At 47.5% G+C, this 25854-nt stretch overlaps 1 long non-coding RNA gene across 4 annotated transcripts in view; it reads left to right on the top strand.

Annotated features, from left to right (window-relative positions):
* The first annotated feature begins 985 nt into the window (after positions 1–985).
* Positions 986–25854, top strand: part of LOC149358710 (uncharacterized) — a 64362-nt gene continuing 39493 nt past the window's right edge. For all 4 annotated transcript variants that reach the window (XR_016288720.1, XR_016288721.1, XR_016288723.1 and 1 more), the window contains exons 1-3: positions 986–1438; positions 22872–22980; positions 24086–24196. This is a non-coding gene — a long non-coding RNA (uncharacterized LOC149358710). The remainder of the gene's footprint in view (positions 1439–22871; positions 22981–24085; positions 24197–25854) is intronic.

Here is a 25854-nt window from a genome sequence, read left to right on the forward strand (position 1 = left end):
GGGTCCCACGAGCGAAGCACCGATTCGAACCGTCAGCCAAACCGTGATTATGGTCCAACGACAAATCCCACCACTATACGCATATGCCTTCGCTTTAATTCTAAGTGAGAACAACTTGAGGTGACGCGACCTTCGGCAATAAAGGGATCTACCAGTCTGGTAAATTTATTGGAAGCAGTTCTGGCTGGACGTCGCACATAATCCATAATTTCAATGGGCTCTCTCCGTAAAGGGTCCCCAGACCCACGCTGAATCGTTTTAAAACAAGGGTGGCCGCACAAACAGTATACACATGCATAATCTCGCCTACACTGTAATCGCTAAAAATGAGTAGAAAAATTACGCTTTCTTGCAAGAACAGCACCCCGTCAAAATCCCGAAAAAAAAAGTGCGGCCTCCACGCACGTGTCTACACACGCTTTACTCAAGGTTTGGTGCTGCTGGCAGTAATGTTCTTTCTCTCTTTTTTTTTTTGGGGGGGGGGGGGGGGAGGGTTAACATATTCAAATGCTCTGCCGCAATTCATTTCCGCAAGAAGAGCGGAAAAATATATGCGCATAGCTGGCCCCTAACCTTCGTTGCACTGTTTAAGGAAAGTGATCTTCACTCTAGAAAATAGTAGTTCGACCGCTAGAGGTCTGCCAAAGGTCGAAATGGATATTTTTCAACCTTCCTGCCACTGTTCTCGTGATAGTATGGTAACGCTACGGAATCCCCAGTCAAGCAGACTAGCAGTTTCGGCGACAGCCAAGCATGCTCTGTTGCCGTCTTTCCAATCGCGACGGAAAGGTTACGTGGCACTGGTATGCTCCCGTCTGCTAAAAAGCAAAGCAGTCGAGCGCGACTGAACGTGAGCTTCAAACCGAGATAAAACAATGCAGTCTTAAAACTAAAAAACACGAAAACAAAAGAGTCGCTGCGGCCTCAGCTGCAGCACGCGCTATCAACTCTGCTATCAGGCCTCCCGCTTCTTCCCGCCCGGCGGACGAGAATTAGCGAGACTAGGCCTAAGCCTACCTGGCCGAGACAAGGCGGCGGTTCGCCGTTACAGCGGTGTTCGGATGTCATTTCGTTAATTACTTGTGACGTAGTTCGAAACTGGCATTAATTATTGGACTAATGCGCCCTTTATGCATCTCGTCGTAATGTGACCCCAGCCCCTGTTTGTCATTTCTGTCAAGTTATGGCTTGAAAAATTCTGAAGCTCCAGCTACCACCGGCGCCTGACAACGTCGTGTTCGTGTGAGCTGTTCGCCTGACCGTCGCCATTCACGGTGGATATTCTGTTCTGCGGCGGAAGAAAGAACTCTTGCCAAAGTGCCAGTGCCGGCTTGTCTTCGAAGTGCGGTGTTGTTGGCGTGATATCTTCAATGTGTGAACACGATCGGTTTGCGTGAACTAAGCCTTCCCCAAAGCTTCAACCTCAGCAGCAAGAGTGGTAAGTGCGATGGCATCTGGTCAGTTCTGTAATTGGCATTGCTGAATACGCGAGTCTTGCAACAATCGAGAATTTTATTAGCGTAGAAAGTGCTTTTAGTGCTCACGCGAAGAACCCGTAACGACCTATATTTACTCCGTGAGATTTGTTGCCCAAATCGCAGAAGCACTGGTGAAAGAAAGTGACAGATACAGTCATATGCCGCTGAGGGTGGTCGCGTGGCTGTGGCCGATGTAGAAGTGAAACTCAGGCCTTGACGCGATCACGGCTCGCCTCTTCTAGAAAGCACGGATGGAAGTAAGCGCCGTAGTTCTTCACTCAGCGAGTACTGCAGGTTTTCAATTTAGAAGCACTGTTCTTGCCGGTGTTAACACCGGGAAGGTTAAGGATGTTTCAAGCGAATGAGTGGCGCGACGCCGCGAAAACTTTCGTACTTCTCGGAACATCGTCACATTGGCCCCTGTAGCTGTCGCGGCCGCTCGAAACACGTTTTTCTGCTTCGGGGACAGAAATCGCAAGCGTTTTCGCTTGCATGCATGTGAAACAGGCTTTAACTGTGTGAAGAAGTCATTTTGTTATCCGGTACTGAGGGAGAAAAGATTGTGTTTTCGAAAGCCATTTTCATCCACATCGAAGAAGCCTTCAATTTTAAGTTCAACCACCGGCGCTCGCTTGAGTCGCATCTGCATGCGTTCTGTTACTCACTCTTGCATATCGCTCGCAATAGCGCGCATATGTTGAGAAGCAGGGTCTTTGTTTCGCCGAGACTTGAGCGTACTGATGTTACTGCTGACTACCTGCCTAAATCTGATGTTTCATTCTAAGTGCACGCCACTGAGCACGCATCGCAATTATCATCCAATAATTAGTATGCGCACGCAGAGAGCCTTCGCGACGTTGTCCCAGTTAAGTCCTTGTCGTGCAATTTCCAAGAGTTTGGCGATTGCACACATGACCGTATCCTATGTCGCGCAAGGTGGCATTGAATCGTCGCGTTAGAAAAGATTTTTGGACTCGTAATTTTTTTTTATTCCTTTTGAGTTCGGTCGCCTCAAGAAGCAGAACTGCATTCATGCATGTTATCGTAGATGCGATGGACTGCCAACGCTGTTGGGAATCATAAGATTACAGAGAAGCTTAGTGGCGTTTATCTTCACCCTCGGCATTCCTATTCATCGCTGCCAACGTGCGGCCTTGGCGCTGTCATTCTGCCACGCCTTTCATGCACCCGCCAGAAGAAACCAGGAGGCTGGCAAGGTATCGCAGTTCTTCGCAGGTGATTACGCTTTTTTCGGGACTGTTCGCGAAGGTGTAGAGCCTTTGTCAAAAATGCACACCCCAACGGGTTTGCTTCCTTGCCACGCAGTATGGATCGCTCGTGCAATCCAAATCTTTCTTGGGCAAGGAGGAATCTCGCCTTCGTCTACCCGAATTTCTGGTTTTCCTGGAATGCCAGGGGGTCCACTACTCGGCTTAGAAGCGCACCTTTCCTGCTGGATATTCATCGGCGTCGGCTGTACAGTATAACGAAACATGAGGGTTCGCTGTCGTTTAGGCCAAACTGCACCAAATTTTTTCTGCTTTTATGTTTACTTAAGCTCTTCAGTAAAAATGGCGCTGCAGGATAGTGCGGACCGTGGGGTGATGGTCCAGCGTCTAGCTAAGCTCCCGCGTATTGGTCAGTCTTCCTGCGATATTGAACCGCGTTAGAGTACTTTAGATTAGGCCTCGAGCAATCATCTTCGGACTGTGTACAACATTGTGTTCGGCGCGTGCATTCGGCGTCGCGACCATGCAGTGGCATGCGCTTGGTTGGTTCGCTTTTCGGGAAAGGAAATGGCGCAGTGCTTTTCTCACATCTCGGTGGACACCCGAACCGTGCCGTAAGGTATGCGGGTCGTATGCAGTCCAAGTGAACGGACTTAAAGGGACACTGAGGAGAAATTGAAGTTGGTATCGACAGAATACCAGCTCCTGATTACAAAAACGCCACTCATACTGACAACAAAGCTCTTGTAACGTAGAAAAGAGCAAGAACCAAAATACAGGTATCGCCGCCACAGGCCAAACTCGCAAGTACAAGCGTCATGACGTCATATAACAAAACAGTGTTGCTGGAACCAATGGTTCTAGCAACGCTAGGGCACGAGAAGCACAAATCACTGAGGCGCAGCCAATGCATGCGCAAATCTCCTTGACGTCGCCAGATGGCGCCACGTGCCGGGCAGCTACGCGCTCGCCAGAAGCATCGGGACCAATCAGCGCCTGCTCGCCGGCGTTAGGCGGGCTCCCGGTATTCCGCTAGCGGTATCAAGGTACACGGTATGCTAAAGGTGTCTATTTGCGAGAACTTCGTTTACGACTTCGAGAACGAGATCCATCGTAACGCTCGCAAAACGCCGGTGCAAACGTAAGCGAAGCGACTGTAGCGACGGCCGCAATAGCCGATAGATGCCTTCAACGTGCGGCCGGCGGTAGCTTTCTTTTCGGCTGCTGCTAGGCCGCACTGCTGGCAGCCAGAAATCACGGAGTCTGCATCACGTCATGTTTCACGTCACTTAGTCCTCTGTCGTCATAGCCGAATCCCAAGTTTGAATCACAGCGGCGGGAAAAACCTTTTCAACTTCGAATCCAAATTTCTTAGAAATAAATGCATTTTTCGCTGCCGGCCAAGTGGCAACAAAGCCATGACATGCCGAACTATCGGATTTTGCTATAAAAAATATATTAATAGTGCTCTCCTCAGTGTCCCTTTAAGGATGTTTCAGGCCGCTCTGAATGGGCCACAAGCAGCTCCGGCGGATACTGCCGCTCGCTTGCGCCGAGGATAGAGGGCGAGAAATCGATGCCGCTCGCCCTCGGGTGGTCAGCGGTAACCAGTGAACACCAGTGTTGTCGGTAACGCGTTACAAGTAACGGCGTTACCGGTAACGCGTTACTTTTTTCGGTAACTTAGTAACGTACTCGTTGCCATTTCGGACCTGTAACGGGCAACGTACTTACGTTAACATTTTTCGGTAACGTGACGTGTCACGTTACTAGTTACTTTTTATTTCAATTGTTCCCCTCCGCCTCTTTTTCAAAAAAAAAAACGCCGAAAATGATGGTGCAAATAAACAAAATCTACCGGTGCTCTCGACGACCCTTGTTGCGGCTCGCATGCATGCCAGAAAACACCTGCCCTTGACGACGCACTCAACTAAAAAAGAAAGCACGAACACGCAGTCACCCACTTGTATTCACCCCCAAACCACCCACACACACAACTCTCTAAAGAGTGGACGCATGCCAAGCCACCAATGAACCATTTGGAGAAATCTTTAAGTGAGTTTCTGCGTAAGCTTGTTTTTCAACCAAAATGTATCGTTCCCAGGCGACACTCTCGCATTCTTGGTGGAAGCAGTTCCCTCTTGTGAGCAAACTCATGAATGTCGCCAGTTCACTTCAAGTTGGCCCCAAGAGAGTCATAGAAAGAGTACAATGATACAGCACAGAAAAGGGGATTGCAGTCAACCATTTGTTTCTATCTGCAACTGCGGCTAAGTTTTGCGAGCGAAGCTGACCTTGAACACCTTGACGCAAACACTCAGCATTTTTGCAATAATTATGCAGGTTCAAATAAAAAAAAATTGTTTATGTGCGCAAATATATTTTTCTGAACTATGACATTTAAGCATTTCGTTATTGCTACACAATTTCCGCGTAATTTCGTAAGCAGAAGCACACCAGAATTACTGTAAATTTGTTCAGTTCAGCTATGTTTTCTTTGTGAAGTTGGAATTATATGAAGTATGAGCTTTATAAAATTGTTATCTTGAGTTCTTACAGCGACGAACCACTGATTAAAATTTATGGCCATGGAGTAACGGCAAAGTAACGTGCGATCCTTTTTTCGGTAACGGTAAAGGAAATGCGTTACCTTTTTTTGTAGGTAACGTAGGGCGGTAACGCGTTCTTTTTTTGTTAGTGTAACGAGTAACGCATTTAGTTACTTTTTTTCGGTAACGCCTACAACACTGGTGAACACCTAGTGCGGCGTTCGCTTTGCCCGCTGCGTCCATGTCTTGCGGCCGCCGCGCTACGGCGCTTTGCGCGAGTGAACACAGTGGCCAGGGCGATGCTGCCCGGCGCTGTAATGATTTCTAGCGGCCGTGAACATCCACGTAGCCGCTGCAGCACAGATCATCGGAGCGCTATTTCATTACCTTCTCATTTTTGCATTCCGGGCTCATTCACATGGCTCGTCTACTTTTATACACTTTTTTGTTTTTCAAAAGAACGGAAAGGAAAAATTTAACGTCCATTACCTCGCTAACAGGGACGCGTTCATCACCTCGCATCTCGTGGCCGTGGCCTTTACGCGATTCCGACTTAGCGGTTAATGTTAAGGGTGATAACTTTCACGTTACCGTGGACCCTAATGAGGACAGTATCCACTTGTGCCTCGACAGTGTGTACATTGAAGTTGGCACTAAAGGCATGAGACAGCATTGTCGACGTCATCAAAAGAGGCCGATGCTGTGGCGCCATATGCTCTGTGTCGCTCCGCTCCCGCGTAACATGGACATGACTTCACATAAAGGCAGACTACAAGCCCGGGTTCGCACGCTTGAGAGGCAATATGGATCTAAACAGGGCGTCTACTACGCAGACATCACAGGGCCGTCTGCCGCGGGATTCTGCACGGCTGTCGTAGTCCCCCGGGGAGTGAATGTCGATGGCCTATCGTTTAGGGCCCCGAATTCAACGCGAGCGGAGGAAATAGCAATAGCTCTCGCTGCCACCGATCCAAAATCGAGAACGGTTAGCACAGACATTCGCTGGGCCTGTGAACGCTACCTTGCAGTGAAAATATCACCTCTTGCCTCCCAAATTGTAAGACGGGCTCTCGCCGATCCAACTCGTTCAAATGTAATCTGGGCTCCTGGACACCAGGGTCTACGAGGCATTGAGGCCGCTGATGCGGCCGCCCGAGCGATCACACACCGGGCTCCTCATTCTAGCTGTCCTGGCTGAGTAGCTCATAAACCGCTTCTGCGGTCCCGCGAAATCTTAATTCATTACTGCGACAGCCACCGTCTCTACCCAACACCTGCCAAGGGGCTGAGCAAAGCGGAGGAGCGAACTCCACGGCACCTGCAGTGCAGACAGGAACTCTTCTCTGTTCTGCCATCGCCAAACACTTTGATCCGTACATAGATGGGCGCTGCCCGCACTGTGGGGAGATATACGATAGCTTTGACATGGTGTGGCCATGTGCTCAGAATCCTCACCTTCCCCCACACCCACCTGAGAGGCATGGGAGACTGCCCTGCGTTTAAACGTGTCAAACTGCTCAGAGTGGAAAGCCTAACACACTACGCTATGGTGTCGTACACTTTTTTGCTAAGGATCCGTCGGATAAGGTGTGTGAGATCTCGGCAGTCTTTTATAACAAAAGCTTAACGGCGCCGGAGCCTCGAGAGGAGTAGCAGGCGGTTAGCAACGGCGTGCCTAGGCAACGGATATGCGTCTGGAAACAGGTGGTCGCAGCGCCGAGCTCCGCGCTTGGCCGCGGAGTAGCGCCGCAGGATCGCTAGTCTTATTGCATCTAGGCGTGTACTAGTTACTGTGGTTGACCATGATGACGTCATAGTATAGTAATGACAATACATTGGAGTAAACAATGTCCACATGCAATGCATCATTGTAAAGATGAAGTTTTGCCTAATTAACATTAATTATACAATTTAATTGCAACAATTAATGAGTTGATATGTTTCTATAGCAGTGGATAATTACAAGTGCTAAACACGATGTGACCTTCTGCTTGACTGAAAAATTTAGCAAAATGTAAGAATAACAATGGGTGAATGGATGACGTCATATACCCTATAACAGAGTGCAAGTCACGTGACCTAGCATAACGTCACTCTGCGCGTTGAAAAGGTGCCTACCGGGACTGATCTCGCCGCAGACGGCGCTGACGTGGAAGGGAACGAAGACGCAGCCTCTTCGACGAGCTCCCGTGCTGGTAGTTGTCCGGAACGTTCTCAGCGTTACTGACGCCAAGCCGCTTCTAGTTACTCGATACACTAGAGCTTTCACTCTCTAACTAGGTTGAGCAGTAGTTAAACCACAGCTAATTTACTTTTTTCACTCCCACCTTCCCCTACGGCGTGGTTGAGGTGTCCATCGAGGCGTGAGACAATGACCGCGGCTTTCACTTCCTGATAACCAGTCATTAGCCTGGAGCTGCATAGGCATGATGCCACTCGCGGTCACTGAATTTCCGTTCGCAGCGCAGTAGCCCTGGCTTCAAATGTCTTGCGTTCTCATCCTGTGAAGTTCATTGCTCGAGTATCGTTTCATAAGAAGTAGTTCGAAGAAGTGCGTTTGGGCGCTGCATCAACCGCACCGTATGGTTTGTTTTCCGTGACCCCAGGTGGTCGAAATTTCCGGAGCCCTCCACTACGGCGTCTCTCATAGCCTTAGTCGCTTTGGGACCTCAAACCCCATAAACCGTTGTTGTTAATGTTTCGTGCTCCTTCAGTCATGTGGCTCACGCACTGTGCGGTACGAATAGGAAAACTTTTTTGAAATTGTACAAGGTTGCAGTTTGTATTGTCGTAATCGTGTATTAGGAGTCCGAGTATTCTACACGCTGTCACCTTTGGTACCTGTCTGCCGAGTAGGGTGAGTTGTAACAGGGCGGTGGTTTTGTTTTGGTATTGCATTCGATTCATCAGGAGGAATTCCGACTATTCTGCTGACGGTTTGAATCCGGTTACGTGGAAGTGATCCACTATGGTGTGTATGCTTTCCTGGAGGGTCGTTTCAACGTCCCCTGGACATCCGGATTCGTTCCACAAGGTAACGGCGTAGAATGTGGGATGACGGTTTCAGATCGTGGATAGAGCTCTCAGGCATATATTAATGAGGGTTGGAGATATAATGGATCCTTGAGGTGGTCCACGGGTAATGTTGACTGGGGAGGAGAGAGAGACGGCGCTGCCTTGAAAAGGGCTACCCTACCTTTGAGAAAACTGCGTATGTAATTGTACATGTTGGGGCCGCATCGTGTGTCTTGAACGGACTTGAGTATGAGATCATGTGTAACATTATCGAGGGTCTTTTTTATGTCTGTTGCGAAAAGTGCCTGTGTCTGTGCTGTCTTTGGCTGCAGAAGCGTGCTTTGTAGTATGAGAAATACGTCCTGCGTGCCAGCATTATAGCGGTATGAGCTTGTGCGGAAAATGTTTCGTGTTTCCTAGGTGTTCTCCTTGCCTCTTTTGCGACTGAGAAATGTACGCCATGTTTTCGCAGCTAAAGTTTTCATTTGGGAGAAGGCGTTCAAGCATGCTCTGGCGTGTTTCGTTGCGTTCGTTGGCTGAGTCAAGTTTCTTTGCAGTGTCAGTCAGGCGGTGAAGTCTGTTCAGTCTTTTCAAAGCACGTTAACGGGATCTCTGTTTTGTTCATATCAAATTCTAGCATTGACGGTATGTGTTGGATATGTTGTTGATATTGTGGAGCTGCGTAAATGGTAGTAGTAGTGTGTGGTTGTAACATCGAAGAAGGAGTGCTTGGCTTACCAGTCGGCGTAGCTGTGTCAGTTTTTCTAGATGCTAGGCTGCGCACAGGGCCTTTACTCGAGGCACATCGTTGCAGGATGTCAGCAGCATTTGCCGATGCCATTGGCTACGACAGTGGTGCGTTAGGCTGCTTGTCCTGTGCTTCTGAGACTGCGGCGTCTTCGCTGTTTGCGATGGCTATTCTAGATGGTAATCGGGTGGCGTTGCGTTGCTGGGTGTGCTGCAATAAAGTGGAATCTGGTGCTGGTTGCGCATTTTGATGCGTTGTATATAGATTCATTCAGTCTGCTTATGGTTTTTATGGGTCGTTGGCTCTATGATCTCCGGGGCAGTGCAGGCAGAGGAGAAAGTACTGGGTCTTCAGAGTGGCCGAGTTAGATAAGTGAGACGTCACGAGAAAGAATATCGTTCAGGCGTGCTACCGGCATCATCATCATCATCATCAGCCTGACTACGCCCACTTCAGGAAAAATGCCTCTGCTATGTCTCTACAGTTAACCCTGTCCTTTGCCAGCTGCGGCCACCGTATCCCCGCTAACTTATTTATCTGATCCGCCCGCCTAACTTACTGCGTCCACTGCTACGCTTGCCGTCTCTTAGAATCCGCTCCGTTACCTTTAAGGACCAGCGATTATCTTCCATTTGCGTAACATGCCCTGCCCAAGCCCATTTCTTCCTCTCGATTTCGACTAGGATGTTATTAACCCGCATTTATCCCCTCACCCTCTCTGCCCACTTCCGGCCTCTTAACGTTACACTATAATTATTCTTCCCGTAGCTCACTGCGTTGTCATTAACTTGAACTGAACCCTTTTCGCTAGCCTCCGCGTTTCTGCCCCGTAGGTGAGTGCCGGTAAGATACAAGTGTTGTATACTTTTCTTTTGAGGGATATTTGTAAACTGCCATTCATGACCACAGAGAACCTGCCATATGCGCTCTGTCCCATTCTTATTCTTCTAGTTATTTCCCTCTCACGATCCCGATCTGCGGTTACTACCTGCCCTAAGTAGACGTATTCCCTTACTACTTCCAGCACCTCGCCACCAATTTCAAACCGCTGTTCCCTTGCTAGAGTGCTGAACATTCCTTTGGCTTTCTCGTTATAATTTTTAGACCCAATTCGGGATACCGGCATGGATGTGGAAAAAAACAGAGGTGCCCAAATCTATATCTTCCCAATCGGAAGTTGAGGATAGCTTTGAATAGTTCGTACAAAGCAGGTTTTGAGACAGAAATGAGCTAGGCGAGCCTGAAGGCAGTCAGGAAGATGCGCCAACGGCAGAGGACAATCATCCAGCTTATATAATCGACATAAGCTAACATAATCAAGTTAATAAGCGAGTAATTACTCATTGACGTCCACCCGAGCGCAGCCGTACGGCTACACAGGAAAGCTATACAGCTTTCTCAGAAACTTCGTAGTTAAAGAAAAATTCGTCCTGGTCCGGGGTACGAACCCAGGACCACCGCTACACCGGAGCAGTCGCTCTACCAATTGAGCTAACCAGGACGGCAAGCTTGGACCTCAATGAGTAATTACTCCCTTATTACAAATCTACTCCACCTTGGGGGATTCTCCGAAACATTTGGTCATAATCAAGTTAAATTTGAGTAACTTCGTTCTGTTTCATTACCCTCACAAATTACTTCCTCGGTATTTTATGCTGCCGCTTCCAATCGCTTTTACGAGTGAAAGTTCCCATCTAGTTGTTCATCTTGCCTCATTCATACATTATTTTGTTTGTTTGTTGTTCTTTAACGTGCACGGAGCTTTAGCATCTCGCTCCCATCACCGCAACGCCACCTTGAGTCTCAAGGTGATGGTGCTTGGTGCCACCACGGACCCTTAGCCCCCTTATACGGAAGCTGTCATCCGCACCGTGGCGATAGTTTTTAAGGTGAATGTTAGAAACCATGAACGGCGGCGGTTGGAGCCATGGTCAAGTTCCGGCCGACGGGCTCCCCGTCTGTTTACGAGTCAGGGGCTCCGGGACCTTTCTGTAAATAAGAATGGGCAACACAGGCGACATTTCAGGAACCGTCAGCATACCTATATCGCATGAGTTCCTCTTCCTCCAAAAAGCCTGATGAATTCCTGAAAAGCAACTGCACCGTAGAAGGCTCCACTAGAAATCGACCGCACTGTGACTACTTTCCTCGTTTCCTGATATTTTTTAATTATTTATTGCAAGTACCTACAGCGCCCATGAGGCATTATGGGGGGATATTACTACATACAATAACACATGCACAGAAGATATTGGGAAACATGTCAGCAAGGATAACACAGCATTCTAAAATAAGACTAAAGGAGTTCACAAGTAGTATGAATGGTAACACATCGGCAAAGCGCTGGTAAACGCACGAGACCTGGAAGAAATACATCAGGTTATCATTTCAACAGCACTTTGGAAACCAGGTGAACAAACCACATCAATCGGAAGCTTATTCCAGTCCAGAATTGGGGTAGGAAAAACGAATACTTAAATACATTAATGCGGCATTGATAACTGTTCATCTTTTTCGTGTTGTCTAGTCTCTCTGAAATGTAATACGGCTGCTTTAGATAAGTGTTTTTATCAATACCGGTGCAATCATTGTAAATGCGGTTATTCTCACTCCCTAGTAGATAACGACAAAGTTCCTGCAGTGTCTGTTTTTGTTATTGCTAGAACCCTTGAGAGAATGATAGGAAAAAATTACAAAGCAAAAACACTTTCATCCGATGACCTTCTGGTTGAAGTTTCGCAGGAAGATCACTCTGACATCCTCTCAAGCAAAAGCAGTTTGCTCACCTTCTGGTGACAGTCACCCCTCAAACGGAATCTAAACACTGTACAAGGTGGTATATCAGAATGCCATCTGACCCGCGAAACAGGGTCTGATCTCCTGAAATGCTTCCGAGATCAAGGTGCGATTGCCCTTCGCCGCATCACTATGAGGCGAAGCGAGGAAGAGGCATCCGATATCGCCTTAACATTTGAACGGTGCCGTCTACCAGATACTGTGAAATCGGAATCATCCACTGTAAAATCTGTCCCTATATCCCAAACCCGAGAAGATTTTTCAACTACGAAGAGTACGGACACGGATCCAAAACATGCCGTGGAAATCTCATCAATGCGAAGAGCGGTGCCCCTGAGCGCCTGACTGATAACTGCAGTGCCGGTCAAGCAGAATGTCCCAACTGTCACAGGACACACGCTGCGCATTTACGAACACTTCAGGCGTTCCAGAAAGAGAAAAAAAAAGTAATCCAGATAAAGGTTACAGAAAAGAACGTTTTCTGAAGCCCGGACGAAGCTCTAGCTTCTCTCCGGAAGATCCTACGCTGACGCAGCGTGCAGAGGCGGGCGCCGTCTGGGCACGCAATACACCATCGCCAACATTCCCTGTCCCACAGGTCAACTTTTCACAGAGCTCTGAGAAAATACAGGCACGCGAGAGAGAGTCTCTCCCTCTTGACGAATCCACATCTGCTTCCGCGTCTCCAGTGGAGGTAATACCAGGCTTCTCAGCGTCGGAGACGCTGAAGGAGTCCCCCAAATAGAGGCGGATTTTCCAAGACCGTCTCAAACCGAAGACATCTGTCAATTTAGCAGGATAATAAATGCGGCTATATGTGAATAACTCCGGCTAGTTTTCGCGTCCTCGCTTACAACTATGGCTGTCGAAAGCATTATGCACTGGAACTGCCGAGGGCTACAAAGAAGCTGGTTGGCATCGAAATACTCGCGCAGTATCAACCAAACATAGTTTGCCTACGGTAAACTCAACGAAACTTTCTGGAGAAATATGTAGTGTACCGGAAGGACTGGCAAGGAAGTACCTCCTCATCAGGTGTCGTTGCTGTTGTTTTTCAGAATTCAATTGCCTCTCAGATTTAGAGGCAGTGGCAATACGAGCACTAACATGTAGTAGAGTAATAACCGTATGTTGCCTATACATACCACCACATCATCAACTTTCCATTGACTAATTTGAAAAACTCATTTACCAGCTTCCGGAGCCGTTCCTCTTGGTCGGCGATATTCACGCACACCACCCATTGTGGGGAGGTATTAGAACCGATTCTCGAGTTGCGCTAGTCGAAAAATTCATATTGTTATCTGGGTCATGCATATTCTATAGAAGAGAACCAACATGCTTTAATGCAGCACACAGCTAACGCGCTGCGATAGACCTTGCTATTGGCAGCTACTGTGAGGGCTGTTGTAGATAATCTCTATAGAAGTGACTTCTTTCCCATATCTCTAAAATGCACATAAAATATAAACCCGAAGGTAAATAATCCTAGTAAGTTTAAAGAACGGATTGCTGATCGAAAGATGCTCCATTGTCATCTTCATCAATTTCATAACTAGGTATAGATGAATTTCAATTCTTGGTCGCACTGCGTATTATAGGCGCTGCACAGAAATCCATCTCAAAGACACCAGTTGAAATACAAAGCAAACGTAGAGCAGGGCAGGATGCACACTGCAGAAGAGCTCGTGAGAACGAAAATAATTCGTTGTAAAAGTTTCGCTATAATTCTACGGTTCGCAACTTGAACTTTAAGCGAGCTAAAGCAAATGCAAGCGTACTCGATGTATCCAAGCGGGAAAGTTAGCAGTCGTTTCTCTCCTGTGTAAATTCTTACGCAGATACGCATAAAGTGTACTGTACACTAAAAGCACTTCGAGGGCATAGTGCACGTACATTACCTCTTGTTATCACTGCTGGCGGTACATTTCGGCACCAAGCAGATGCACTAGGCAAACACTTCTAGCTCAGTGCATTATGCAGAAAAAATCAGGGGGCACTTTGGCTCACTAAAGTGCTGCAAGGCGAAAGCGTTTCCTGGCCACTGTTTGTTTTTATTTACTTTTTTATTTTTTATATCTTGTTTTTTATTTATTTTTTGCTCCTATTCTTAATTTTATTGTTTTTTATTTTTATTTTCACATCTTATTTTTAGTTTTTATTTTCCTTTCCTTGACTTTACTCCTTTTATTTTATTTATAAAGCCCATGCATTCACTAGATGCGCCTTTATTAATGCTGGAACCTTGAGCCTATTAAGCAGTGACGCCGAAAGGCGGACGAATCTGCCGACGCGTCTGTCGACATTCCTGCCGACGCGTCTGTCGACACGGCTACCGACGCGTCTGCTAACAACAGTATGGGGCATTAAAGGCTTTCGCCTTAATAGCCGAGCGTTCGTTATATCTGTCGCAGTTATACGTGTAAATCAAACGTGTGTTGAATCGGTAAAAATGAAAGTGCTCGTAGGTTGGACAAGTCCAGATCTTGCAGAGATCGTCCTTAGATTAATATTTTCGCTTCCTACGCTGAAAAGCAGATTTTAAGGATTGCTAATTAACAAAAAGAAAGCAAAGTTAGCATTTAAGAGGATTTTTGGGAAGGGGTACGCAAGGAAAAATAAAGTGTAGGGAGTTTCGCGAAAATCAGTGTCGAAGAAGTCAATCTCACGCACGATGCTTCATAAACGGCAAGAAATACGTGTACCACGGTAATAAAAGCCAGGTCGCACCGGTCATGTGAAAGTCAGCATAATGAAGCGGTGATTTCTTTTCTCAAAATTAATTTCCGATGCATTAAAAAAAAAGGTTTATGAAATTGGTGTATTCGTTGATATGGTTAGGCCGTCCGTTAATCTGGTCACGGGATAATGGTTAGGTAGTGAAGTTGCTGATTAAGTATAGTCAGATCGCTTTCAATGTTACATAAAGCATAGAAACTTGTATGGCAGAGGTGCGTTCAAGATGTGTTGTGGGTTACATGAAATAATGCTTTCTTGTCACTCTAGTGAAGCTGCACTCTTTCTTTTTTGTTTCCTGTAGCCCCACTATAATGCCTTTGGCGCTATGGGTTTCTGAAAAAAAAAACCCTAGATGCCCTACAGGTGCGTCAACGTAGACGTGCTGGACCAAAACTGCTGAAGCAAGTATAACGCATTAAAAGGACTTACCGAGCGCTAAAACTTGTATTGGGAAATTGAAAGCAAGTTCCGGCATTGGCGTCGTGGCATTCGTTGGTCGCTCCGTTCGCACAGAGAACAACCGTGGATGTTTAAATCGCGACGAAAAGGAATATAAATAGGCACCCTAAGTCACGTAGAAAGCACAAACAACGTATACTAGTGCACGGAGTCAGAAACTAGCCAGCTGATGTCCACGGACGTAATGCAAAATATGCTACGTTTTATGCGCAACAGGAGCTCTGTTATTGGTAAGCGCAACATGCGTTGATGAGGAATTCTATGAATGGCATCTTCTATTAATTTCCTGAACATGGTCGTCTTAGTAAATTACAAACGCTACTGAAGTTTCTTTCTCAGTCTCCAGCCAGCAGTAGGAAGTTCTTTTCTCATTTTTCAATTTCTGTTGTTTGCAGTCTATTAACCAATAAGTTTTATTTCATCATCAGGTGTCAGTGTGGTGCTAGGTTCGGAGACATTCTCGCAGAAAAAGACGTTGCCTGCTACAAAGAGTAACTGAAAGTACAAAGCGTCACTACGAGCTATGCGTGCTTAACAAAGCACCCTCCGTTACAGCTGTACTGTCTCAATCGGGAAATAGTGGAACTTGAATACTTACAGTTGACGTATTACTGCCCTGCAGCCTTGGGCAGCGGGAAATGCTTTGGTATATTAATCAAGACAACGACAATATGCAGCGCATACTTCTATTTATTTGTGCACATGCCAAGAGGGAAACACTATTACACGAATGCAGGCACTGTTGCTTCTTCCGTTGCTGGGTTCATAGGGTCTTCCAGCAGCTGCTCGAGGGCTTCCATACCAAAAAGAATGGACCGCCAGATTGCGCGCAAAGAGGGAAACTATAAACATTTGAAAAAGTCCTAATTTGTAAAGAAAAAAATTTATTCCGTTATTCCAAACCCCAAACCTAACTCTGACACTGAAATGAAAGTATAGGTTGCAGCAAGACAAAGCACGTTTCATTTATTGCCCCTTCAGTCCTTCGAACACTTTGCCTCAGACAGGATCCCCGTCAGAAAATCGACAAAAGAGAAGAAAAGCAGCTCGGAATGTTGCAACGGTAGCTGTGTGCACCGCGCTGGAAACTGCGGTTTCACCCTGCTGAAAAAAATCTATGATGCAATAACCTCATAGAGGCTTCCTCATAAAATATTACACAATTCGTATAATATTCTGTGACATCTTTTTGATGATTGCACGACTTTACAGAAATGTATGACATTTGTATGATAATTTTCTATGATTTGTATGATAATTCTATGATATTTGTGTGACGAACTCTATGAGCTTATTGCATCGTACAACTTTTTTCAGCAGGGCAAATCATCAGTGGCCAACGCTTCCATAACTGGCGAAATGCTGGACACCAATCAAAGTTTGTGTTTAGATGTGGTGACAGGCCAACCATTGGCCATTCTAAGGAAGGCCAAGCATGGGCAACAATTGGAAATGCCTTGACCATCATAAGGCCTTCACTCTAACACCACGTTAAATCCAAGCAGTTTCTTTGATTGTAGGCCAATCATCTTGGTCAATTAGTATTTTAGCTTTTTCCTAGAACCATTTTTTTCACTAACAGCAGCTGCTTCTAGATCCCTGGACCCTTCTGTGAGATTTATTAACTGTACACATTAATTTTGGGGCCACCACTTGCCAAACACCTCAAATATATACAATCCCTTCTAGAAGATCTCAGTCTCAAAAAACACCAATATCACCACATGACCGGATGGTGTGAAATGCAGCAGTAAGCAGCTGACACCATTGCTGCAAAAAGACTTCTGTAAAGAAAGGTGCAAAGTACTATTTGAGCCAAGCACCTAAAGAATTACACATATTTGTAAATTTGCCAAAGGCTACACGCATGTCTTTTTTTTTTTTTGCTTCGCATTTACAGCACATTTCAATTATGGTGAGGCACCGTAAATTCAAGGACTGTTAGATCACTTAGTTAAATCACTTAATTTCACAAAAGCCACTATGACGGTAACGCTACCAAGGCATTCAAAAATCTTACCCGAGTATAAACACTGCTAATGAGTTATCTCGGAAATGTCGTTCAAATGCAATATAAATATTATTTTACGGAAAATACCGCTTCTCTTGCTTGACAAACCGAAAAAGTAGCCGTAAACTCGCGTGTCAGCATACAAGCCGAGAGTATCTGTCAGAAGTGCTGGTAAAAATTTTTTTACTTATTTTACAGGCCTAAGATACAGGACTTAGGCAGGAGTGGACAATACAAATCAACAAATTCAGAAACAGCAAACAATTAGATACAGGACGTTGAATGATAAATCAGAACAAAGACACAAGATACTGTTTACAACATGAATGCATTTTGATGGGGGGAGGCACAAGGGCGCAGAGGAATCACGAAACCGTTGTACAGTTGACCGTATCGGCGGATAACAATTCCAATCGCAAATAGTGCGCAAGCAAAGGAATTTTTAAATGCGTTAGTCCTGCACGAAAAATCTAGGACTCTTTTGGTGTGATAGAGCGCGTAGAGCGGCGGCGCAGGCTGCCGAGATTTCGGCTTCTACCCGACGCGCTGCCACAGCTAGCTCGTTCAAGTCGCCGCAGTGACTTCTTCCGCAAATAGAGAGCAAACGTGGGGTGGCTCTGTCGGACAATCCTTTCCACTCGCTCCGCATTCGAAGCTCCGGGATCGGCGTAGACGTATTGCTCCTGCATCGCCCTGACGTTCTGGACCAGTTCCAACTCCCTCTGCATCCGCAGCATCCGCACACGAGCGGACCGGATCGCGGATGGTCCGGGCGCGTCAGCGCTGTCCGCGTGCCACGTAACGTGAACGTCCCTGCTCTGAGCGACCTTGAGCCGGCGGCGTGCTGGGCCCGGACCGCGGACCGAATGAAAAAGGCCAGAGCCTTTTTCAGTCCGAGGGCTTGTCGGCGGACCGGGATTGTTTTTGCTTCTAGGTGCGCTCGTCTGGCTAGCTATCCTGAATGACGTCGGCTTTGCTCCGTGCTGGCGCCTTTCGTTTTGGCGCGCTTTTCGCCGCATTTGCAGCTCGAGTGCAGCATTGTGTGTCCTCCTTTTCGTATTTCTCTCACTGCGTCGTACTGTGTATTTGAGCGTGTGCGTAAATACCCGCTTAGCTTTGTTGTTTCTGCTTATTTGAGTGAATATGGAGAGAAGGAGCTCTGTGAGCCAGTATCTGGTAAAACTGCTCTGGACTAAGCCGCAGCAAGCGTTTGTACTCTCCGGGTCGCATTCAAGTAGGTCCTCGTACAGCAGGTCCTGCATGGCCAAACACTGTTTTTCCAACCTTGACTTTGTCCAACATAACCGTTTTAGACGCGAAAGCTTCCTTCTCGCCCTCAGACGCTTTACTGGCGACAACCAGTGCGGCGAGACGACGTTTTCGTTCGGCGTTCATGTTTAAACTCTCGGCAGCTGAGTTTTCGAAGCCACGCTAACAGCGCAAGCCCGCTGTGGGCGAGAGTATGCGCGGATTGTCCGCTGCGTTCGTGTGAATGCCCGACGTTCAGACCGACTCCCGGATGCACGTGTCACGATAACCGCGCTGACGCGCGCGTACCATCCGCGATTCGGTCCTCACGTCTGGGCCCACCTTCATGGAGATACGATCACGTGGTGGGTACACCAGTAATGGCAAGGCTTTGGGTTCGGTTCAGCTACGGTTTCGGGTGAAAATTCGGGTTCTGTTCCTGTTTCGGGTTCAGGTTCGGTTCCGGTTCGACACTATGCTTTAGACAGTCAAAGTGCCCCTGAATTATTTGCTGTCCTTTTCGCCAAAGGTAGCTTCATATTCGCTACTGAGAGCATAATTAGCATTCGACTCGAAGAATTTTTTCTACTGCTAATTGCAACGAAAAATTTAGCGGCAACAACGCGGCACATAAGAGAGCGCGAAGAGTGAAAGAACATCTGGCGAGCGCGGCGCCTTGGCTTTCATGCTCATTGATGGCAAAATCACCGAGGTCCTTATCTGTGGGAATGAATGAACACCGTCCTGACGTACTTCCATCTCTTGGGGACACAGCTGGAACACATTGGTTACTCTACTGTTGACTCCGTAAATGCATCTCTCAGTCAGACCGCTATCTCATATGCGGATCTGTCCCGCAAATAATGTCACAACTTCGGCTTCAGTGCCCATGGGGATTCTAGAGCACGTCAGAATTAAGCGCTCACCGTCAAAAACGTGACCGCTTTCCACAAACCAGCGCGAATTTCATCGCAAGCCAGGAACAGCAATACATTTTCAAAGCGACCAGTTATATGCATGGACACATCCACAGACCACGTACGGACCTTTGCAAATACATCATCTTGTCCAGTGTAGCAATATATTTATGATGACGATGATCACGTCCACGTTCGCACCCCTTTTCAACGGGCTGTCACGTTGTTGTGAGCCGCCAGACATCACAGTGCCCCCTTACGCTGAGTTTGCTCGCGAATAGAGGGCAGCGCGAGATGAGCGAAGAGGACAGCAGTTCCTAGAATTTTCCTTCCCTCGGTGTGTTGTCGCACTCGGCGCATCACTCACGTGACCTTTTCTCCCGTGCTCCGGTCGGTCGTGTGGACACTGACGTTCTAGAAGACCGTGGTTACCGCTCCAAACAGTGCACATCTCGGAGATACGGTCACGTGGTGGGTACACCAATAATGGAAAGGCTTCATCGCTCTTAGGCGTTTTTCAATGCCAAATTAAAATTATATATTTTTGTTTCCTCCGATATGGCACTGCTCCACTCTTACATCATGGTACTTTTTTTTCGAATATAATCTCATGACACGTGTTTCAGTCAGTAATTAATATACTGTCTCTTTAATGAGCACAGACCTCGATGTTTCATAAATGCTGCACTTACCTCCCAGTATCCAGCGACCTAGTACCAAGCACCCATTGCCAGTAACCCTGCGTTATTCCCAACACTGCTTCGTTATCAGATATGGCAGCTGGTGACTGAGTTCCAGTTCCTCTGGGAATGGGTATTCTAGCCAATATCGACGAGCAGTGCCAGAAAGGAGACAAATGCAAAACAAACCTGTTCATTTTGGCGAAAATGGTGGAGCGAGAGCTGACACGCTGCATGAGACACATTCACTCAAGGCGCAACGCTGACACAGTGCAAATGGTGAGAATTTTGTAGCCCTCCAATCTCCGAGATTAGACATGAAGGCATACTGATGTCCTGCTGCATCCCAGTCTCCATGGGTCACACATGAAGTATTGCTGATGTCCTGCTCCATAAGGTCGGTGGTCATGTCTTCATGCAGATGATGTTAAACTAGTCGCGAAACCTATGCCGGGTTTTCTATCAGTGACCTCACCACATTGCATACCTTGAGAGCCATCCCTAAGCTCATACCCATGACATTTGTTAGGTAGTCCTCAGTAAACATAAACAAACCTTCCCTGTCAGTTAGCTGTGCAGTGAATTCTTCGACGCATCCTGTGCAGCTTGGAATTTCCGCGATGTAGGGAATAGCCTCCGGAACCGTCCAGCCACGAGGGCTTTCAGACCAGCAACGCCAGATGCTCCAGCAGGTTTTCCACTTTCTCTTCGTCAACCATGTTCCACTGAGGATCATAGTCAGCAGTCGTGTTGTTCGGGATCCAGGCAGCAGGCGGGGTAGGGGTCCTGAAGCCAGTGTACTCCTGCGTAGAGTAAATATGCCGACTCTAGATCGAGAGCTCCACATTCTTGGAACTGCTGTCGCAGCCTTTATGGCAACACATCTTAGCCAAATTATAGTGGCAATGTATTCTAGACACAATGAACAAATATTACTATGGAGACCAAATACAGCGCGTACTCAGTAGTGTTCTCCAAATTATAGTACCAGTATAATGTAAGCACTTTGAACAAATTTTACTGCACACAAAATGCTGAGCGTACTCAGCAGCGTCCTGCCCCACCGGCGTGGCTCAGTGGTTACGGCGCTCAGCTGCTGGCCCGAATGACGCGGGTTCGATCCCGGCCGCGGCGGCTGAATTTCGATGGAGGCGAAATTCTAGACGCCTGTGTGCTGTGCGACGTCAGTGCACGCTAAAGAACCCCAGGTGGTCGCAATTTCCGGAGCCCTTCACTACGGCATCCCCCATAGCCTGAGTCTCTTTGGGACGTTGAACCCCATAAAACCAAATCATAAACCAATCAGCAGCGTCCTGCTCCGTTGATGTGATCACGTTATCTAACTATTTCCGTGATAGCAGGACTGCGACGCTTTTAAGTCCTCAAATAGGTAAAAAATATTCTCCTTAATAATACTTAACTGGGAACGCGGGCAGAAAATTTTTTACTGGGGAGGAGCGGAGAATTAATTTTTACGTAGGCATGGTGCCTGCGTGACTGTTTTTGCCGCTGCCCGTCGCGTACCCTTGACGCCGTCGCTGATTTTCAACGCTTGTTGAGCCTCGTTTTGAGCAAGCATCGCAGGAGTTAACTAACACGACTTCCCCTCAGCGCTTTGCCACCCTTCTTCCTGGAGCACAGCCAGTAATTTTTTCTAGGGCTATCTGTTGTTTTTTTTTTTTCAATACATAATGACATGACCATCGACCCGCAAGCGCTAGATTGATTTGTGATTTTGTGACTTGTGATTTTTTTTTTCCTTTCAAGAACGCTTGCAACATCGAATGGCGATTCATTCCCGCCACCTGCATAGAGGCGATTACAAACCCCGCCAGCCCAGGAGAAATAAGCCGGGTGCCGCTTCCAAACCCTGTCTTCCAGCTTAAAATAAATAGAATTTGCACATGGCATGCTTACACGGAGAAAAATTTGGGATTTACCTTTCTCAGCTCGAGCAGAATACGCCAACGCTTTTTCGAGGTGGTGATCCTGCTAAAAACAATCGCCGCGAGAGGCGTCAATCGTCGAAAGCACGTTGTGGGCATTTAAAGCACTGCATCCAACGCAAAACTGTCGCAAAAGTAGGCCCTCACAGCATACATGTATATTTAGCCGGGGTATGTTGCGTATTTAGCGAATGGAACATATGTGATCGTGCACGGTGGCCAAAGAGTTGCGAAGTCATCTGACCAATGGTCGTCCTATTTAGTTTCATTAGCATGGTATGCAAACCATTTCCTATCAAGGAAGTAGGCTGCTAGCCAAGTGTGATGGACATTGAGAGGATTCCGAGACGTGTCCAATGATAAATGATCGGCCACTGCAGTGTCCCCTGCGGGAGAGGAATCAACGCTGGTTCACGGGGCTTTCGCTTGTGCCCCACTAATGGATGAAATAGCATGCACTTCTTTCCATCTGTTCTTCCGAAGCGTACAACTAGTCGAATATTCTTGAGAAATTGGAAGGCCCAGCATCAGGTTTGAAGTGCTCTCGTTTCAATGATGTTTTCCGAGGGTCCTCAACAGTGTGAGACTTGTCCTGCAGCCGACGTTGACGAAATGGTCCGAGCAAAGAAAGTCGTTTTCGGAAAGTGTCTTATGTCGATCGAGATAGCTGTGCCGCACTGACCCATGCCCTCTAGAGATTGCTATCCTTTCGAAAGGGTATCACAGCTCGTCAGCGCCACACACGATGTGTTACACGGTGGAGGCACACTCTAATTAACTTTTGCAACAATTTTTATCCGAGCAAATACCCCCTGCGTCCTGTTCCGCCGGTCACAAAACTGCATATTGCAATGCAGCAGATTGAAGTGGCCAGCTACCATATAGTACACCAGGTGACTGTGCTATCCGTGCTTCCGCTACTTGAAGGACGCACCGATGCAGCTGCAGCAGGGGCGCGCCGTAGGTGACACCGGGCTAACCGCGTGCTGTGAAAAAGTGTGACGTCATGGCTGCCAAGAGGCTGCTGTGTCAAGCCCCCCTAATGAACTTGCGCAGGTCACGACTGTACGCAAAAGCGGCGTTGGATGACTGAAGGTGCTGGACGCGTTCTCCAAGTGCGGCTTCGGACGGCACAGAGCTCACCGTCGCCGAGGACAGGCACACGGTGAGCAGCTCACTCATTTCAGCCCGCGCGAGAATGCCGCACCCACAGCTATACGGTCTCTAGACGAAGCACGAGCACGTACAGTCGGACGAGTAAAAGCAGGACAGCGTAGAGTGAAATTTTAGTGCGAAACACCGACTAAAAAATTTGGCTGTGGCTTAGCTAAGGTTAAGCCTGGATATCTCAAAGCGAAAAGCTCTCGCTGCTTTTCAGCCAACTCCCAAGCTACCACTTCTGGATCGGTGTTGATGATGATGACGATGTCCTCAGGCTTAATGGCACATACCCATGGCGGGGGATTGGCCAGGGTGTTTCTGCGCCGTCCGACTGTTGCTTTTTCTTCTCCTTCTATGGCGAGTGTCTGCGCCTGTTCTATGGGGAAGCGCGCCTTATGTACCCCTCCTTACAAATGCGCACTGCGCACGGATGTGGCGAAAGGTCAAACGCTAAACAGAGCGTATTTCTCTTTGACCAAAAATGCCCTACATAAGGCACACACCCTGCCCACGGTTTCACTCAACTTTGTACCAAAATCTATGTCCAACCATAATTGACCAAGCCAAACACGATGGCGACCTCCAAATTTGAATTGAGGCATTTCCAAAGTATGACCCGGGCCACACCCGAAATTTGACCTTAGCCTATTGGGACCAAAGAATACTTGGTATAGGCAAAAACTAGAGCTTTCGCACTAGTAGGTTTAACCAAGTTAAAACCCTGACATCTTTTCTTGGATGCGTTTAGCATGCGCTCCCCGTACTGTCACACTTGTGTTGTAACCATATGTTTATGAACTTTCACAAGGCAACCATTTTTTGTGTATTAATGATGGACCAATCAAGCTCTTCAGTGTGATTTTTGCAATGGAATGACTAATTTTCACAAAACTACCTGGGGCAGAGAGACGACGACAGAACGTGCGTTTTCTCTCAAGTGCTACTTATAGTATACAAGCCACGAAGCTATCCAAACTTGCATTACTGGAAAGACGCGCCGACGCAGCTGCAGTAGGGGCTCGCCGTTGCTCGCACCGCGCTAACCATGTGCTCTGGAAAAGTGTGACATCAGGGCTGCTGTTTGAAGCCCCCGTAACGAATTTGCGCAGGACACGACTGTTTACGAGCGCGGCGTTGGATGCCTGGAGGTGCTGGACGTGTTCTCCACGTAGCTCCAAGTGCAGCTTCGGATGGCAGAGCTCACCGAAGACAAGCACACGGTGAGCACATCATTCATTTCAGGCCGCGCAAGAATGCAGCACAGTTTACTGAATGGTCTGTAGACGAAGCACAAACTCTGACAGTGGGGCGAGTAGCAACAGGACTGCGGAAAGCGCAGTTTTTTTATATGTCTATAGTATGTGCTCCTCATGCATACAGCGACAGCGGTGTTGCAGCCGTGATATTTATGAAGTATCACAAGGAAACCTGTTTTTGGTATACTGAGAGAGCAATCATGCTTGTGTGTGATTCTTGAAGTGAAGCGATAACCTTGACAGGAAGGCCTGAAGCAGAGAGACGACAAACAGAACGAGCGATTACTTTCAACCGTTTTATTTTTTTGGCGGGAAAAGCTTTTCTAGGAATGGCGGAGGGTGGGCACACACAGTTATGCCTGTGCTGTCTTGGTGAGCTTGACGGATAGGCTGCTCACATAGTCATCCGTCAGTGCATGTCAGTAGGACACGCACGAAGGTATACGTCGTCCAGAAAGCGTAACCCCCCCCCCCCCCCCAAGAGGCCATTCACAACCAACAGGCTCATATCCACCGTCACGTACACCATATACCACTCACCAAGGAGTCGAACAATACATTCAGACAGAAGAATTCCACACCAAACGCAGTTACGCAGGAACAAGCAACCTGTACATTAAAGGGGTCATTTATGATCTCCCAACAAATCGTGGCGTTCTAGCCACGACCGTTGTTATGCATACTTAAAAAAAGAAGCAGGGCTCTACGTGGGCATTTTAGCTAAAAATTGCAATTTGAAGTTGACTCTAAGCCCCTCCCCCGACAGCGCCGCCGTCTGGTGGAAAACCGATGCAAAATCACCTTGACACATTACAGTTAAGCCGCCGAGATCGGCAGTAGACAGAAAAGGGAAGGACACGGACCTCTGTTGCCTTTGTCCCCCTGCCGTCACTCCCCCCCCCCCCCCCCCCCCCCCCCTTTACCCTCAGCACTCCTATCCCGAACAGCGAGCCACCCACTCCCCTACGCTCGTTACGAGGAGTGCGCAGTTCACTCGTTCAGTTGAGAGAAAGCACGTGAGCGTTGGTTCACGGCGTCATGAATCGCGAGCGCGTTAGTCTTACCTGACTACCACACGGTACAGCACAAGTTTTAAAAATTCAATTACAAATTACTCGTTGCAACAAATGACCTCATTCCCAGTTGTTCCGAGAGTCATAGCGAACAAAATGAGTCTGACAAACGCAGTCATAACCCATTTAAATGTTATTCGGTGACAGCACCCACACATCACACAGCCATCCTCACTCCTTAAACCTTACCAGTTATCAACAGTACACCGACACAAACCTAAACACACCCGCAAGAATCGGCACGTGTTACATGCGGGCCCTCGGTGACCTTGCTTACATATGCAAGCCAGCACGTCTTGGTTAAGCCACAGGGTGTCTTAGCAGATTATCTCGGCAGTAACCTCCCCATCTTTATCACTACCGATACATTCAAAACCAAAATATTTCTTCCCCACTGTTCTCTTCCGTGATATGTCAGTGCACATTAAAGAACCCCAGGTGGTCGAAATTTCCAGAGCCCTTCACTACGGCGTCCCTCATAGCCTGAGTCGCTTTGGCACGTTAAACTCCAATAACCCAAAGCACTCAACTCCTCTGAGAGCGAGACAA

Source organism: Amblyomma mixtum, chromosome 2 (assembly GCF_055824585.1).
Source record: "Amblyomma mixtum isolate Tamu chromosome 2, ASM5582458v1, whole genome shotgun sequence".
In the NCBI taxonomy this organism is placed as follows: Eukaryota; Metazoa; Arthropoda; class Arachnida; order Ixodida; family Ixodidae; genus Amblyomma; species Amblyomma mixtum.